This window comes from Topomyia yanbarensis, chromosome 2 (assembly GCF_030247195.1).
Source record: "Topomyia yanbarensis strain Yona2022 chromosome 2, ASM3024719v1, whole genome shotgun sequence".
NCBI classification, from domain to species: Eukaryota; Metazoa; Arthropoda; class Insecta; order Diptera; family Culicidae; genus Topomyia; species Topomyia yanbarensis.
In genome coordinates this window covers 209,720,861-209,740,516 of record NC_080671.1, presented here as the reverse complement: position 1 = coordinate 209,740,516, position 19,656 = coordinate 209,720,861, and the positions used below count along the sequence as shown (strand labels likewise).

The 19,656-nt window shown below is 23.5% G+C and overlaps 1 long non-coding RNA gene across 2 annotated transcripts; it reads left to right on the top strand.

The window, feature by feature from the left end:
* The first annotated feature begins 15,707 nt into the window (after window positions 1-15,707).
* Window positions 15,708-18,759, top strand: LOC131682819 (uncharacterized). 2 transcript variants are annotated; one of them, XR_009304164.1, is made up of 3 exons: window positions 15,708-17,555; window positions 17,627-17,927; window positions 17,983-18,759. It is a non-coding gene; the product is annotated as an uncharacterized LOC131682819 (long non-coding RNA). The 2 variants fall into 2 exon arrangements; XR_009304163.1 differs by having other exon boundaries at window positions 15,708-17,568.
* The last annotated feature ends 897 nt before the right edge of the window (window positions 18,760-19,656 follow it).

Genomic DNA, 19,656 nt, shown 5'->3' with positions numbered 1-19,656 from the left:
TTTTAGAATTTTAGAATTTTAGAATTTTAGAATTTTAGAATTTTAGAATTTTAGAATTTTAGAATTTTAGAATTTTAGAATTTTAGAATTTTAGAATTTTAGAATTTTAGAATTTTAGAATTTTAGAATTTTAGAATTTTAGAATTTTAGAATTTTAGAATTTTAGAATTTTAGAATTTTAGAATTTTAGAATTTTAGAATTTTAGAATTTTAGAATTTTAGAATTTTAGAATTTTAGAATTTTAGAATTTTAGAATTTTAGAATTTTAGAATTTTAGAATTTTAGAATTTTAGAATTTTAGAATTTTAGAATTTTAGAATTTTAGAATTTTAGAATTTTAGAATTTTAGAATTTTAGAATTTTAGAATTTTAGAATTTTAGAATTTTAGAATTTTAGAATTTTAGAATTTTAGAATTTTAGAATTTTAGAATTTTAGAATTTTAGAATTTTAGAATTTTAGAATTTTAGAATTTTAGAATTTTAGAATTTTAGAATTTTAGAATTTTAGAATTTTAGAATTTTAGAATTTTAGAATTTTAGAATTTTAGAATTTTAGAATTTTAGAATTTTAGAATTTTAGAATTTTAGAATTTTAGAATTTTAGAATTTTAGAATTTTAGAATTTTAGAATTTTAGAATTTTAGAATTTTAGAATTTTAGAATTTTAGAATTTTAGAATTTTAGAATTTTAGAATTTTAGAATTTTAGAATTTTAGAATTTTAGAATTTTAGAATTTTAGAATTTTAGAATTTTAGAATTTTAGAATTTTAGAATTTTAGAATTTTAGAATTTTAGAATTTTAGAATTTTAGAATTTTAGAATTTTAGAATTTTAGAATTTTAGAATTTTAGAATTTTAGAATTTTAGAATTTTAGAATTTTAGAATTTTAGAATTTTAGAATTTTAGAATTTTAGAATTTTAGAATTTTAGAATTTTAGAATTTTAGAATTTTAGAATTTTAGAATTTTAGAATTTTAGAATTTTAGAATTTTAGAATTTTAGAATTTTAGAATTTTAGAATTTTAGAATTTTAGAATTTTAGAATTTTAGAATTTTAGAATTTTAGAATTTTAGAATTTTAGAATTTTAGAATTTTAGAATTTTAGAATTTTAGAATTTTAGAATTTTAGAATTTTAGAATTTTAGAATTTTAGAATTTTAGAATTTTAGAATTTTAGAATTTTAGAATTTTAGAATTTTAGAATTTTAGAATTTTAGAATTTTAGAATTTTAGAATTTTAGAATTTTAGAATTTTAGAATTTTAGAATTTTAGAATTTTAGAATTTTAGAATTTTAGAATTTTAGAATTTTAGAATTTTAGAATTTTAGAATTTTAGAATTTTAGAATTTTAGAATTTTAGAATTTTAGAATTTTAGAATTTTAGAATTTTAGAATTTTAGAATTTTAGAATTTTAGAATTTTAGAATTTTAGAATTTTAGAATTTTAGAATTTTAGAATTTTAGAATTTTAGAATTTTAGAATTTTAGAATTTTAGAATTTTAGAATTTTAGAATTTTAGAATTTTAGAATTTTAGAATTTTAGAATTTTAGAATTTTAGAATTTTAGAATTTTAGAATTTTAGAATTTTAGAATTTTAGAATTTTAGAATTTTAGAATTTTAGAATTTTAGAATTTTAGAATTTTAGAATTTTAGAATTTTAGAATTTTAGAATTTTAGAATTTTAGAATTTTAGAATTTTAGAATTTTAGAATTTTAGAATTTTAGAATTTTAGAATTTTAGAATTTTAGAATTTTAGAATTTTAGAATTTTAGAATTTTAGAATTTTAGAATTTTAGAATTTTAGAATTTTAGAATTTTAGAATTTTAGAATTTTAGAATTTTAGAATTTTAGAATTTTAGAATTTTAGAATTTTAGAATTTTAGAATTTTAGAATTTTAGAATTTTAGAATTTTAGAATTTTAGAATTTTAGAATTTTAGAATTTTAGAATTTTAGAATTTTAGAATTTTAGAATTTTAGAATTTTAGAATTTTAGAATTTTAGAATTTTAGAATTTTAGAATTTTAGAATTTTAGAATTTTAGAATTTTAGAATTTTAGAATTTTAGAATTTTAGAATTTTAGAATTTTAGAATTTTAGAATTTTAGAATTTTAGAATTTTAGAATTTTAGAATTTTAGAATTTTAGAATTTTAGAATTTTAGAATTTTAGAATTTTAGAATTTTAGAATTTTAGAATTTTAGAATTTTAGAATTTTAGAATTTTAGAATTTTAGAATTTTAGAATTTTAGAATTTTAGAATTTTAGAATTTTAGAATTTTAGAATTTTAGAATTTTAGAATTTTAGAATTTTAGAATTTTAGAATTTTAGAATTTTAGAATTTTAGAATTTTAGAATTTTAGAATTTTAGAATTTTAGAATTTTAGAATTTTAGAATTTTAGAATTTTAGAATTTTAGAATTTTAGAATTTTAGAATTTTAGAATTTTAGAATTTTAGAATTTTAGAATTTTAGAATTTTAGAATTTTAGAATTTTAGAATTTTAGAATTTTAGAATTTTAGAATTTTAGAATTTTAGAATTTTAGAATTTTAGAATTTTAGAATTTTAGAATTTTAGAATTTTAGAATTTTAGAATTTTAGAATTTTAGAATTTTAGAATTTTAGAATTTTAGAATTTTAGAATTTTAGAATTTTAGAATTTTAGAATTTTAGAATTTTAGAATTTTAGAATTTTAGAATTTTAGAATTTTAGAATTTTAGAATTTTAGAATTTTAGAATTTTAGAATTTTAGAATTTTAGAATTTTAGAATTTTAGAATTTTAGAATTTTAGAATTTTAGAATTTTAGAATTTTAGAATTTTAGAATTTTAGAATTTTAGAATTTTAGAATTTTAGAATTTTAGAATTTTAGAATTTTAGAATTTTAGAATTTTAGAATTTTAGAATTTTAGAATTTTAGAATTTTAGAATTTTAGAATTTTAGAATTTTAGAATTTTAGAATTTTAGAATTTTAGAATTTTAGAATTTTAGAATTTTAGAATTTTAGAATTTTAGAATTTTAGAATTTTAGAATTTTAGAATTTTAGAATTTTAGAATTTTAGAATTTTAGAATTTTAGAATTTTAGAATTTTAGAATTTTAGAATTTTAGAATTTTAGAATTTTAGAATTTTAGAATTTTAGAATTTTAGAATTTTAGAATTTTAGAATTTTAGAATTTTAGAATTTTAGAATTTTAGAATTTTAGAATTTTAGAATTTTAGAATTTTAGAATTTTAGAATTTTAGAATTTTAGAATTTTAGAATTTTAGAATTTTAGAATTTTAGAATTTTAGAATTTTAGAATTTTAGAATTTTAGAATTTTAGAATTTTAGAATTTTAGAATTTTAGAATTTTAGAATTTTAGAATTTTAGAATTTTAGAATTTTAGAATTTTAGAATTTTAGAATTTTAGAATTTTAGAATTTTAGAATTTTAGAATTTTAGAATTTTAGAATTTTAGAATTTTAGAATTTTAGAATTTTAGAATTTTAGAATTTTAGAATTTTAGAATTTTAGAATTTTAGAATTTTAGAATTTTAGAATTTTAGAATTTTAGAATTTTAGAATTTTAGAATTTTAGAATTTTAGAATTTTAGAATTTTAGAATTTTAGAATTTTAGAATTTTAGAATTTTAGAATTTTAGAATTTTAGAATTTTAGAATTTTAGAATTTTAGAATTTTAGAATTTTAGAATTTTAGAATTTTAGAATTTTAGAATTTTAGAATTTTAGAATTTTAGAATTTTAGAATTTTAGAATTTTAGAATTTTAGAATTTTAGAATTTTAGAATTTTAGAATTTTAGAATTTTAGAATTTTAGAATTTTAGAATTTTAGAATTTTAGAATTTTAGAATTTTAGAATTTTAGAATTTTAGAATTTTAGAATTTTAGAATTTTAGAATTTTAGAATTTTAGAATTTTAGAATTTTAGAATTTTAGAATTTTAGAATTTTAGAATTTTAGAATTTTAGAATTTTAGAATTTTAGAATTTTAGAATTTTAGAATTTTAGAATTTTAGAATTTTAGAATTTTAGAATTTTAGAATTTTAGAATTTTAGAATTTTAGAATTTTAGAATTTTAGAATTTTAGAATTTTAGAATTTTAGAATTTTAGAATTTTAGAATTTTAGAATTTTAGAATTTTAGAATTTTAGAATTTTAGAATTTTAGAATTTTAGAATTTTAGAATTTTAGAATTTTAGAATTTTAGAATTTTAGAATTTTAGAATTTTAGAATTTTAGAATTTTAGAATTTTAGAATTTTAGAATTTTAGAATTTTAGAATTTTAGAATTTTAGAATTTTAGAATTTTAGAATTTTAGAATTTTAGAATTTTAGAATTTTAGAATTTTAGAATTTTAGAATTTTAGAATTTTAGAATTTTAGAATTTTAGAATTTTAGAATTTTAGAATTTTAGAATTTTAGAATTTTAGAATTTTAGAATTTTAGAATTTTAGAATTTTAGAATTTTAGAATTTTAGAATTTTAGAATTTTAGAATTTTAGAATTTTAGAATTTTAGAATTTTAGAATTTTAGAATTTTAGAATTTTAGAATTTTAGAATTTTAGAATTTTAGAATTTTAGAATTTTAGAATTTTAGAATTTTAGAATTTTAGAATTTTAGAATTTTAGAATTTTAGAATTTTAGAATTTTAGAATTTTAGAATTTTAGAATTTTAGAATTTTAGAATTTTAGAATTTTAGAATTTTAGAATTTTAGAATTTTAGAATTTTAGAATTTTAGAATTTTAGAATTTTAGAATTTTAGAATTTTAGAATTTTAGAATTTTAGAATTTTAGAATTTTAGAATTTTAGAATTTTAGAATTTTAGAATTTTAGAATTTTAGAATTTTAGAATTTTAGAATTTTAGAATTTTAGAATTTTAGAATTTTAGAATTTTAGAATTTTAGAATTTTAGAATTTTAGAATTTTAGAATTTTAGAATTTTAGAATTTTAGAATTTTAGAATTTTAGAATTTTAGAATTTTAGAATTTTAGAATTTTAGAATTTTAGAATTTTAGAATTTTAGAATTTTAGAATTTTAGAATTTTAGAATTTTAGAATTTTAGAATTTTAGAATTTTAGAATTTTAGAATTTTAGAATTTTAGAATTTTAGAATTTTAGAATTTTAGAATTTTAGAATTTTAGAATTTTAGAATTTTAGAATTTTAGAATTTTAGAATTTTAGAATTTTAGAATTTTAGAATTTTAGAATTTTAGAATTTTAGAATTTTAGAATTTTAGAATTTTAGAATTTTAGAATTTTAGAATTTTAGAATTTTAGAATTTTAGAATTTTAGAATTTTAGAATTTTAGAATTTTAGAATTTTAGAATTTTAGAATTTTAGAATTTTAGAATTTTAGAATTTTAGAATTTTAGAATTTTAGAATTTTAGAATTTTAGAATTTTAGAATTTTAGAATTTTAGAATTTTAGAATTTTAGAATTTTAGAATTTTAGAATTTTAGAATTTTAGAATTTTAGAATTTTAGAATTTTAGAATTTTAGAATTTTAGAATTTTAGAATTTTAGAATTTTAGAATTTTAGAATTTTAGAATTTTAGAATTTTAGAATTTTAGAATTTTAGAATTTTAGAATTTTAGAATTTTAGAATTTTAGAATTTTAGAATTTTAGAATTTTAGAATTTTAGAATTTTAGAATTTTAGAATTTTAGAATTTTAGAATTTTAGAATTTTAGAATTTTAGAATTTTAGAATTTTAGAATTTTAGAATTTTAGAATTTTAGAATTTTAGAATTTTAGAATTTTAGAATTTTAGAATTTTAGAATTTTAGAATTTTAGAATTTTAGAATTTTAGAATTTTAGAATTTTAGAATTTTAGAATTTTAGAATTTTAGAATTTTAGAATTTTAGAATTTTAGAATTTTAGAATTCTTAGAATCTTAGAATTTTAGAATTTTAGAATTTTAGAATTTTAGAATTTTAGAATTTTAGAATTTTAGAATTTTAGAATTTTAGAATTTTAGAATTTTAGAATTTTAGAATTTTAGAATTTTAGAATTTTAGAATTTTAGAATTTTAGAATTTTAGAATTTTAGAATTTTAGAATTTTAGAATTTTAGAATTTTAGAATTTTAGAATTTTAGAATTTTAGAATTTTAGAATTTTAGAATTTTAGAATTTTAGAATTTTAGAATTTTAGAATTTTAGAATTTTAGAATTTTAGAATTTTAGAATTTTAGAATTTTAGAATTTTAGAATTTTAGAATTTTAGAATTTTAGAATTTTAGAATTTTAGAATTTTAGAATTTTAGAATTTTAGAATTTTAGAATTTTAGAATTTTAGAATTTTAGAATTTTAGAATTTTAGAATTTTAGAATTTTAGAATTTTAGAATTTTAGAATTTTAGAATTTTAGAATTTTAGAATTTTAGAATTTTAGAATTTTAGAATTTTAGAATTTTAGAATTTTAGAATTTTAGAATTTTAGAATTTTAGAATTTTAGAATTTTAGAATTTTAGAATTTTAGAATTTTAGAATTTTAGAATTTTAGAATTTTAGAATTTTAGAATTTTAGAATTTTAGAATTTTAGAATTTTAGAATTTTAGAATTTTGGAATTTTGGAATTTAGAATTTTAGAATTTTAGAATTTTAGAATTTTAGAATTTTAGAATTTTAGAATTTTAGAATTTTAGAATTTTAGAATTTAGAATTTTAGAATTTTAGAATTTTAGAATTTTAGAATTTTAGAATTTTAGAATTTTAGAATTTTAGAATTCTAGAATTTCTAGAATTTTAGAATTTTAGAATTTTAGAATTTTAGAATTTTAGAATTTTAGAATTTTAGAATTTTAGAATTTTAGAATTTTAGAATTTTAGAATTTTAGAATTTTAGAATTTTAGAATTTTAGAATTTTAGAATTTTAGAATTTTAGAATTTTAGAATTTTAGAATTTTAGAATTTTAGAATTTTAGAATTTTAGAATTTTAGAATTTTAGAATTTTAGAATTTTAGAATTTTAGAATTTTAGAATTTTAGAATTTTAGAATTTTAGAATTTTAGAATTTTAGAATTTTAGAATTTTAGAATTTTAGAATTTTAGAATTTTAGAATTTTAGAATTTTAGAATTTTAGAATTTTAGAATTTTAGAATTTTAGAATTTTAGAATTTTAGAATTTTAGAATTTTAGAATTTTAGAATTTTAGAATTTTAGAATTTTAGAATTTTAGAATTTTAGAATTTAGAATTTTAGAATTTTAGAATTTTAGAATTTTAGAATTTTAGAATTTTAGAATTTTAGAATTTTAGAATTTTAGAATTTTAGAATTTAGAATTTTAGAATTTTAGAATTTTAGAATTTTAGAATTTTAGAATTTTAGAATTTTAGAATTTTAGAATTTTAGAATTTTAGAATTTTAGAATTTTAGAATTTTAGAATTTTAGAATTTTAGAATTTTAGAATTTTAGAATTTTAGAATTTTAGAATTTTAGAATTTTAGAATTTTAGAATTTTAGAATTTTAGAATTTTAGAATTTTAGAATTTTAGAATTTTAGAATTTTAGAATTTTAGAATTTAGAATTTTAGAATTTTAGAATTTTAGAATTTTAGAATTTTAGAATTTTAGAATTTTAGAATTTTAGAATTTTAGAATTTTAGAATTTTAGAATTTTAGAATTTTAGAATTTTAGAATTTTAGAATTTTAGAATTTTAGAATTTTAGAATTTTAGAATTTTAGAATTTTAGAATTTTAGAATTTTAGAATTTTAGAATTTTAGAATTTTAGAATTTTAGAATTTTAGAATTTTAGAATTTTAGAATTTTAGAATTTTAGAATTTTAGAATTTTAGAATTTTAGAATTTTAGAATTTAGAATTTTAGAATTTTAGAATTTTAGAATTTTAGAATTTTAGAATTTTAGAATTTTAGAATTTAGAATTTTAGAATTTTAGAATTTTAGAATTTTAGAATTTTAGAATTTTAGAATTTTTAGAATTTTAGAATTTTAGAATTTTAGAATTTTAGAATTTTAGAATTTTAGAATTTTAGAATTTTAGAATTTTAGAATTTTAGAATTTTAGAATTTTAGAATTTAGAATTTTAGAATTTTAGAATTTTAGAATTTTAGAATTTTAGAATTTTAGAATTTTAGAATTTTAGAATTTTAGAATTTTAGAATTTTAGAATTTTAGAATTTTAGAATTTTAGAATTTTAGAATTTTAGAATTTTAGAATTTTAGAATTTTAGAATTTTAGAATTTTAGAATTTTAGAATTTTAGAATTTTAGAATTTTAGAATTTTAGAATTTTAGAATTTTAGAATTTTAGAATCTTAGAATTTTAGAATCTTAGAATTTTAGAATTTTAGAATTTTAGAATTTTAGAATTTTAGAATTTTAGAATTTTAGAATTTTAGAATTTTAGAATTTTAGAATTTTAGAATTTTAGAATTTTAGAATTTTAGAATTTTAGAATTTTAGAATTTTAGAATTTTAGAATTTTAGAATTTTAGAATTTTAGAATTTTAGAATTTTAGAATTTTAGAATTTTAGAATTTTAGAATTTTAGAATTTTAGAATTTTAGAATTTTAGAATTTTAGAATTTTAGAATTTTAGAATTTTAGAATTTTAGAATTTTAGAATTTTAGAATTTAGAATTTTAGAATTTAGAATTTTAGAATTTTAGAATTTTAGAATTTTAGAATTTTAGAATTTTAGAATTTTAGAATTTTAGAATTTTAGAATTTTAGAATTTTAGAATTTTAGAATTTTAGAATTTTAGAATTTTAGAATTTAGAATTTTAGAATTTTAGAATTTTAGAATTTTAGAATTTTAGAATTTTAGAATTTTAGAATTTTAGAATTTTAGAATTTTAGAATTTTAGAATTTTAGAATTTTAGAATTTTAGAATTTTAGAATTTTAGAATTTTAGAATTTTAGAATTTTAGAATTTTAGAATTTTAGAATTTTAGAATTTTAGAATTTTAGAATTTTAGAATTTTAGAATTTTAGAATTTTAGAATTTTAGAATTTTAGAATTTTAGAATTTTAGAATTTTAGAATTTTAGAATTTTAGAATTTTAGAATTTTAGAATTTTAGAATTTTAGAATTTTAGAATTTTAGAATTTTAGAATTTTAGAATTTTAGAATTTTAGAATTTTAGAATTTTAGAATTTTAGAATTTTAGAATTTTAGAATTTTAGAATTTTAGAATTTTAGAATTTTAGAATTTTAGAATTTTAGAATTTTAGAATTTTAGAATTTTAGAATTTTAGAATTTTAGAATTTTAGAATTTTAGAATTTTAGAATTTTAGAATTTTAGAATTTTAGAATTTTAGAATTTTAGAATTTTAGAATTTTAGAATTTTAGAATTTTAGAATTTTAGAATTTTAGAATTTTAGAATTTTAGAATTTTAGAATTTTAGAATTTTAGAATTTTAGAATTTTAGAATTTTAGAATTTTAGAATTTTAGAATTTTAGAATTTTAGAATTTTAGAATTTTAGAATTTTAGAATTTTAGAATTTTAGAATTTTAGAATTTTAGAATTTTAGAATTTTAGAATTTTAGAATTTTAGAATTTTAGAATTTTAGAATTTTAGAATTTTAGAATTTTAGAATTTTAGAATTTTAGAATTTTAGAATTTTAGAATTTTAGAATTTTAGAATTTTAGAATTTTAGAATTTTAGAATTTTAGAATTTTAGAATTTTAGAATTTTAGAATTTTAGAATTTTAGAATTTTAGAATTTTAGAATTTTAGAATTTTAGAATTTTAGAATTTAGAATTTTAGAATTTTAGAATTTTAGAATTTTAGAATTTTAGAATTTTAGAATTTTAGAATTTTAGAATTTTAGAATTTTAGAATTTTAGAATTTTAGAATTTTAGAATTTTAGAATTTTAGAATTTTAGAATTTTAGAATTTTAGAATTTTAGAATTTTAGAATTTTAGAATTTTAGAATTTTAGAATTTTAGAATTTTAGAATTTTAGAATTTTGGAATTTTGGAATTTTAGAATTTTAGAATTTTAGAATTTTAGAATTTTAGAATTTTAGAATTTTAGAATTTTAGAATTTTAGAATTTTAGAATTTTAGAATTTTAGAATTTTAGAATTTTAGAATTTTAGAATTTTAGAATTCTAGAATTCTAGAATTTTAGAATTTTAGAATTTTAGAATTTTAGAATTTTAGAATTTTAGAATTTTAGAATTTTAGAATTTTAGAATTTTAGAATTTTAGAATTTTAGAATTTTAGAATTTTAGAATTTTAGAATTTTAGAATTTTAGAATTTTAGAATTTTAGAATTTTAGAATTTTAGAATTTTAGAATTTTAGAATTTTAGAATTTTAGAATTTTAGAATTTTAGAATTTTAGAATTTTAGAATTTTAGAATTTTAGAATTTTAGAATTTTAGAATTTTAGAATTTTAGAATTTTAGAATTTTAGAATTTTAGAATTTTAGAATTTTAGAATTTTAGAATTTTAGAATTTTAGAATTTTAGAATTTTAGAATTTTAGAATTTTAGAATTTTAGAATTTTAGAATTTTAGAATTTTAGAATTTTAGAATTTTAGAATTTTAGAATTTTAGAATTTTAGAATTTTAGAATTTTAGAATTTTAGAATTTTAGAATTTTAGAATTTTAGAATTTTAGAATTTTAGAATTTTAGAATTTTAGAATTTTAGAATTTTAGAATTTTAGAATTTTAGAATTTTAGAATTTTAGAATTTTAGAATTTTAGAATTTTAGAATTTTAGAATTTTAGAATTTTAGAATTTTAGAATTTTAGAATTTTAGAATTTTAGAATTTTAGAATTTTAGAATTTTAGAATTTTAGAATTTTAGAATTTTAGAATTTTAGAATTTTAGAATTTTAGAATTTTAGAATTTTAGAATTGTAGAATTTTAAAATTTTAGAATTTTAGAATTTTAGAATTTTAGAATTTTAGAATTTTAGAATTTTAGAATTTTAGAATTTTAGAATTTTAGAATTTTAGAATTTTAGAATTTTAGAATTTTAGAATTTTAGAATTTTAGAATTTTAGAATTTTAGAATTTTAGAATTTTAGAATTTTAGAATTTTAGAATTTTAGAATTTTAGAATTTTAGAATTTTAGAATTTTAGAATTTTAGAATTTTAGAATTTTAGAATTTTAGGATTTTAGAATTTTAGAATTTTAGAATTTTAGAATTTTAGAATTTTAGAATTTTAGAATTTTAGAATTTTAGAATTTTAGAATTTTAGAATTTTAGAATTTTAGAATTTTAGAATTTTAGAATTTTAGAATTTTAGAATTTTAGAATTTTAGAATTTTAGAATTTTGGAATGTTAGAATTTTAGAATTTTAGAATTTTAGTATTTTAGAATTTTAAAATTCCAGAATTTTATAATCTTAGAATTTTTGAATTTTAGAATTTTTAAATCTTCAAATTTTAGAATTTCAGAATATTAGAACTTTACAACTTTAGTTTTTAGTTCTTTATTTCTTTATAATTTTAGAATTTTGTGGTTTCAGAATTTTATTTTTTCCCTTTTTTTAATAAATTTAATATTTACCTCCTTTCACTTTTGAACGACATTCAATTAGCTAGAGATTACTGAGTAGAGAAAATAAAGAAACTTTAGAGCAATAGTACTCAAGTGAGAGCAAGGATGTGTAACATACAGATTGGAAAAACATGTCAATGTCCTCGTTTTGCCAGTCTAAATTTCACCAAAGGGCTGAAAAAAACGGGTTTCACTGTATAAGAATAGTACAATATTAGAATTCTAGAATATTAGGATGTTAGAACTTTGGAATTTAGACTTTCAAAATTTTTCGGACTTGATTGATTTGGCACATATTTGCCTAATCATAGCAACCCTGTTTGAATAGCTCCATCGTTATACAAGTGTAAACTAGACTTACCATCAACAGCCACGGTAATATTGAACTGAAAAACCTATTTTAATCCACCTAGCGGTGCAATTGTGTCTTTCTCAATCATGAATCACGAGAATGTGTGCGTTGTTTATATTCATTAAAAACTTTTAAATGCATATAATACATTTTATTATTATACATCACATAACAACTATATACAGGAAAATAAATCATTATTCGAGTTCTAAAATTTTGAAAAAGAAAAAAACAGCCACGGTAATATTGAACTGAAAAAAGGTGCGAAATCGGCAAAGTCCCAAAAAGTCGATCCTTAAAAAAAAATATTTCGTGGTAACATAAAATCTCGACGTTTCATGCATTTTAAAGATGTTTGGCATCAAAAATACGAATTCGATTTCTGAAATTTCATGGGGTCCCCCCCTTGAAAAAAATTTTGAGTTCCGGCTTATATTGGAATTTCATGTGTGACCGGACCGTTCAGTCTATATTTCCGGAACCATACAAGCGATCCGTGCGAAATTTTACAGACATCTGTGGGGATATGATATCATTTGGGACTAAGTTTGTGAAAATCGGCCCAACCATTTCCGAGAAACTGATATGAGTTTGCTAGTTATGAAAGATGGCCGCTTTTCCCGGGCACTTCCGGAACCGTCCTTGGTGGTCAATGTAGTCAACGAAAGTTTGTTTGGCCGTCGGTGACCTAGAACTGCAAAGTTAAGTTATTTGAGAGACATTTTAGCGATTTTTTTTTCCTTTTTTGCTTCCATCGGAGTATCGGTTTGAATCATAATTTGCTATGTGATCGCACGCCACAACCCGTAACTCCGGAACCGGAAGTCGGTTGGGGATAAAATTTAATAGCCATTTACGGGGACGCAACATCTTTCATTTGAGACTAAGTTTGGTTGATTCGGTCTAGCCATCTCCGAGAAACCGATGTGACTGTTAGTCTGAATTTGGATACTTCCGCCGGGGCTTCCGGAACCGATGATGGTGGCCAATGTGACCAAAGAGACTTTGAATGGCTGTTAATGACCTAGTACTACAAATCGAAGCAGTTGTGGTCAAATTTTTGAAAAAATTTTACCATTATACATTCATTGCAGAATTTCTTAAAATCGACATTTTCTGCGTGATCGTACTCATCACCCTGTAATTCCGGAACCGGAAGTCGGATCCATTAGAAATTCAATTGCAGCCTATGGGAACGTTGCACCTTTCATTTGGGACTAAGTTTGTAAAACTCGGTTCATCCATCTCTGAGAAAAGTGAGTGAGATTGTGTTCGCGTACACACACACTGACACACATACACACACACATACATACACACACAGACATTTGCCGAACTCGACGAACTGAATCGAATGGTATATGTCACTCGGCCCTCCGGGCCTCCGTTAAAAAGTCGGTTTTCAGAGCAATTGCAATACCTTTCTATTGAGAAAGGCAAAAAGGTGCGAAATCGGCAAAGTCCCCAAAAGTCGATATTTGTAAAAAAAAAAAATTTCGAGATAACATAAAATCTCGACGTTTCATGCATTTTAAAGATGTTTGGCATCAAAAATACGAATTCGTATTTCATAGGGTCCCCCCTTTGAAAAAAAATTTGAGTTCCGGCTTATATGGGAATTTCATATGTGACCGGACGATTTAGTCTATATTTCCGGACCCATATAAGCGATCCGTACGAAATTTTATAGACATCTATGGGGATATTATAGCTATCATTTGGGACTAAGTTTGTGAAAATCGGCTTAACCATTTCCGGGAAACTGGCGTGAGTTCGTAAATTTTGAAAGATGGCCGCTTTTCCCGGGCACTTCCGGAACCGTCTATGGTGGTCAATGTAGTCAACGAAAGTTTAATTGGCCGTCGGTGACCTAGAACAGCAAATTTAAGTTGTTTGAGAGACATTTTAGCGAAATTTTTACCTTTTTTGCTTTCATCGGAGTATCGGTTTGAATCACAATTTGCTATGTGATCGCGCGCCACAACCTGTAACTGTAACATTGCCTGTCTCGTCTGCAAATTGTAGCATGTGATTTTGACGGGGAGCCCTTCCGAGAGTCTAGCTCTACAGCTCCAATAGGACAACTCTCGAAAAAAAAAGAATTTATGCATGCGAGCACATGCGACAAACACATTAACATACGAACGCTTACGCCCTTCGCGATAATATACGCACATCTACGTTCGCGATCGTGCAAACTTGAGAATATCCCGGTAATAAGATGAACGTGTTAGTATTTATGAAGTTACAAACGCGAACACACAAACGGCCGTGTTCGCGCGAGCATGAATCGGTCTCGTCCGGAAATCTTTATCCTCCGTCCTAGCAACTTAGCGGCCGTTCATAAACGTGGACTCATAGGGTGGACAAAAATCTACGTTTGTCTACGAGAGGGGAGACGGTCTATTTGCAAAAATCTGCGTAGATTTTGATTTTTTTTTTGTGATTTTCGTATTACTAATGGGATTTAAAGCGAATTGTGTTCAACATACTAGTTGATTCAGCTAGATGTATTTATGCAGACACTTCGAAGCTAGTACACTATTGAGGTAACTTCTCTTTAGGCAACCACTCAACCCAAAACCCACGTAATTGGACAAAGCAACAAACTTTCTTGCGTACATTTAGATATAGTTTTAATCTCATGAAAAAAATCTAGGAATAACACAAAATGACAGTTCTAAAGACGATCTCCCAAAATTCCTCTCCGTAGAAGGTTTTGACTGTAAAATCTAGTCGTGAATTATCATCTCAGACACCACTAGCAGACACGCATGGACCAGTAAATGTATGAACCAGTTAAAGTTCAAAAATGGTCAAAGTAAAGCATTAAAACCACCATGATAACAAGAAACGCCCGATTTTTGACAATAGCTGGTCTGATTTTTTAAATTTTTAATTTAATAATTTTGGTGACTCAAGCTGTGTAGTTAAACTACTTCAACAAAGCGTTCACTCGAGTTGATCAGTTTGAAATTTATTTTGCAATCGTTTACACTAATTTCAAAATCTTGAAACACCCGTTAAATTTTACGTTTTGACCCGGCGCAAATCCGTGCAATCCGATTCTACTATATAAATATTCGGAGTTAAGATTTAATACTTAGCGATAATACTTACTTAGGTGATATGACTATTGATTACATAAGAAAAATAAATATTTTCGGAAAGATTAGGACAGTTTCGTCCCCTTAATCGAATAAGACAATTCAGATTATCCCATTCTTAGAAATATTGAAATTTGTTACGAAAATTGAAATTTTGCGTGCATGTTTAGTTAAATATTTCAGTCTAGATAATACAATTTCAAATTATCTAAAGTTTATCTGATTTTACGCTTCACTAATGCTCAAAAAGTACTTGCTAGCTTAGCAATCACGCACTGTTGGTAAAAGTAGCATTTCAGCTAAACTTGAATTAGTTATAGCAATATATCTTTTGAAACATTCTTGTGTGACTTACTTAGAAAAGAAGTTTTTCGCTATACAAATATTTGAAAGCACTTTTAAATTCACACTTGTATTAAATTACATACTACACGGTGTTCTTATAAGTCCAACTTATAGTATAGTGAAACTAAAACGGAAACCTTTCTCAAAACTGTAAGAAATTTATAAAATTCGACATACAAGTCTTGTATTTTGGAGAAAAATATTTTGATTTTATATTTCCTTAAATTGTTACTAATTGATTTTAGCAGTAGTACACAAAAAACCAATGTCAAAAGCTTTATTCATCAATATTTGTTTTTGTTCTTAATATTTGAAAAGCTTGAAATAAATCTGAATGTCTCAGGTTAAATTTTTATTTGAACGTTATAATGTGCTTCTTGCTATTTTCATATTTCCACAAATAAAAATATCGAAAAGTCTACTTAGCCTTTAGAGGAGGAGGGGGTTGGCAAAAGTCTACTGAGTCTACTAGGGGGAGGGGGGTGCTGGGTTCAAAAAATCTCAAATTTCGGTCTACGTGGGTCCCTTAACTTCACACATTTAGTTACATGCAAAAAATAACGCCCATATGAACAACGGAAAATAAAACTCACAAGGACAGAAAATGTTTCATTAAACCCGCTATTAGAATGTAAAGATCAGAAATAAACTTCAAGCGTAAGAATCGGACTGAGATCCTTCAGCATAAGAAACGCCAAAAAAGTTGTCAACCGCAAAACTCGACAAGGATGAACCTCCAGTTTAAAAACCGGTTAAAATTAAATAATTCGTATGCAGGAGTATCCGTATATCGCGACGTTCAAGATAAAAAGTCAGCTAAAAAACTACTTTGTAAGAATCGGTTATAGTTTTCCGGTTTTTATACTGAAGGTTATTTAATCCGGCTCTTAGAGGGGAGAATCTCAGTTCGATTTTTATGCTTGAAGTTTATATCAGAATTTTACATTCTAATACATTTGAAGCGGGTTTTACGAAGCATGTTTTGTCCTAGCGACTTTTATTTTTGGTCGTTCATATCCACTAGACAACACGTTCCATGGCGACACTAGTGAACTCTGGTGATATGGAAAAACTCACTTTCTTCTTGCATCTGAACCGTACACCAAAAATTACGTATCTGATTCACGGTCCGCGATCATCCAAGAACACATGCGAATATGCGAAAGGCACACGGTCATAAAATATAATTTATACACGCGAAGTTACATACACGTTATCACACGCGACATAGTAACTCATACGCGATCGAAAACGTTAATGTACAAACGCCTAAACCCTTCACTATGATACACGCAATCGCGAACTCCCTACGCCCGCACATATCTGAACCGTAAAATGAATATCACATTCAGAATCACGGCCCACTGTAATTGGCCTTAAGCAGTTTACTGGGTAACATTTCCCGTCTTGTTTTCAATTGTATTGTTGGGAGTCCTGTCGAGACTATAGCTCTACTGCTCCAGTACTCTCGAGGAAAATGTACTCTGGGTTTTAACTGGAGTGTGTGGCGAAGGGTTACTCCCCCACATATCGCACCGCCATGTCCTAACCCCAACTCGTTAAACCCCCTCAGATCCACCAGTCCCCTCAGACTACCACCCCATCAGACCCCGATAATCTAGGTCAATCCAATCTGATCCCTTAGATAAACAGCTAAAACAATGCACCGTATTATTCGCAAAATCTATTCAAATTTATTCACAGATTCGTTTTTTTTCAGGTGTTGAACTTGATCATGGCATTCGGTAATTTATTTGTTTTCGTGACACTTATTCAGGACTTTTTTTGGTAGTATTGTTTACACCTGATCTCCATGATAGTCCACCCTGGACACTAATCCAGACACATTAACCTGCCCAGAAACCAGTGTCATGCAAACTCGTTCGAGTCCAAATGCTTCCCGAGTTTCAAAGTTTTGCGATCGTCTAAATATTTCAAATTAATGGTAACGATAAACTTTGTCGGATGGAAAAACTTTCAGTATAGTAATAGTCTGTATCACCTGGCAATCTGACTTCCTTGAATAGCACAAACCGTCGTTTTTTTATATCCTTGCATTATGGAAATTGTACAAAACTCGGAAGGATACGACCAGCACCGAGCTATAGGACGATTGGTAGTGGTCGAAAAATGCAAGTGTTACTCCGGAGCTTGAGCTCCAATTGAACCACTAATAATCTAATGGTTGCATAATTATTTCGTGGTTAGTTTGTGTGGTGTGTTTACATTTCTGATTCTTGGACCTCCAATTACCAAACTTTTTTTTCTTTGCAGGAAATGAACCACAACGGCAGCCGATACACGTCGTTCGCCTTTGCTAGTGGAGGGATCGCTGGCAGCGGCGGTGCCCGAGGGGAACTGAGCAGTGGAAATTTGAACAGAAAGCTGAGTAGTCCGATGGCAGAGTCGACACAGTTGGACAGCAGCGGTATCCGGGGGAATCTTTACGGTAGTCCGGTAGGACAGGTTGGAGTTGGGAAAAGAAGCCTACCTCTCCGTTGCAAAATAGCAGGACAAATTTTAGAAGAAGCTGAATGGCGTCCGGGTCCAGTGTGGATCGATTGATTGATCCTAAGTGAGTTTGCAAGTCTACACGTCCTTTATAGGTTCTAATTCGTTTAATTTTGCAGGATTTACGCGGATGTTCAGAGCCGAGGATTGGTTAACCGGTTGGTAAAGTACCACGACAAAATGCAATCGCCGTTAAATAAGAGTCAATCGATGACTAGCCTGTACTCGAAGCCGGGTCAATTTCATGTGTGGTGGAGGAGAAACAATTCTTCGACAGCTCCCATTGGTTCGAATTGCCCCGTCAGAGAAGTCCGTGTTTCAGGCTGACACAAGGTGGAACGGGAGGGATCGTTGCTCATTCCGACGAAACCTCATCTGAAGATGATCCGAACACATAGACACGAGGATGAGATTGATGCGGAAAATAGTGTGATTGCGCCTTCGACAGAACTGGATGCCGATTGGATTAAGAAACAATGTAAGGAACTATCGGAGGTTGATTCAGGCGAAGCTGGTACAAAGCAAGCTCGGGAAATTACATACACGGCTTCGCCCCCGTGTCGAGGGTCGGCGAATCAGCAGCTGCAGACGAAGAAATTATGTAGTAAAGCCTCGAGCCTGGTGATGAACACTCCGAAAGTGGAACGCGTAGCGCCCCGACCGACACGATTAAATGTGGATGTCTTTCTCGACGCCGGTAACATTGAATGCGATGGTTCCATTTAGCATGATTGAATCGAGCAAACCGGCAAAATTAAGTAGAATTGATTCCGCTCCTTTGCCACAGATTACGAGAATTGTTCCGGAGTTTCAACCGCCTCTGATGGAATATCCGCCACTAAAGCTAACGTTGTTTAACAAGAAATATAACGTCCTGGCGCTAATAAAAATTTTGAAGCAAAAAAATATTGCTGTTTTTGCTTTTATTTGAAAAAAAGAAAAACCAAACGTTTAAAATAAGAAGAAGAAAACGAAAATAATGAGCACGACGGTCGCCCGATTTTCTATAGTTCTACATCGGGCTCACGTCGGTCCGATTACGTCGATGCGGCTGGCATATTCGAAGGTTGACGCGGTTTATACAAATGGTGCAAAATTGCAGGATATAAACCCGATATCCTGCTCTGATCGGCCCGTTATCGGGCTTAGTCGGCCTGATAATCGGGCCGATTGAGCTCTACAAAATTTACTGGGTTTATATTCAGCTTTCAAATCTCGATAAACATATGATTACGGCCTAAAAGCCAACTGTCAAAATCCACTTTGAATGGAAATTCCAGACAAACCGTTACTAGTCGAACACAGTTCACAACAGTTTATGAAAGAGAAAACTTTTCTCTTTCGTTTACTACCAACAACTGTGATTGGCGTGTAACGGTTTGTCCGGAATTTCCATTCAACGTGGATTGTAACAGTTGGCTTTTAGGCCGTAATCATATGTTTGTCGAGAAATGTATATAAAACATGTTTATTATACATGATATGACAAATATATACAAGAAAAGAAATCAATATTCGAGTTCTAAATTGTGTAGAAGAAAAAAGGCCCAATCGAAAACTTGAACCATCAGAACCAGTAACCAGCGGGTAAAGAGTTAGTTTGGCCGTCTTGAGCATCTTGTGAGAGAAAAAGGGTAATGTTCGCATCATGTGTGAAGGATACTTTATCTTTCACACATGGTGCTAAGTCTCAAAAGGTATATCTTCGTCAAAAAAAAATTCGATATAACATCACATCGCAACGTTTCATGCATTTTAAAGATGTTTGGCATCAATAATACGAATTCGATTTC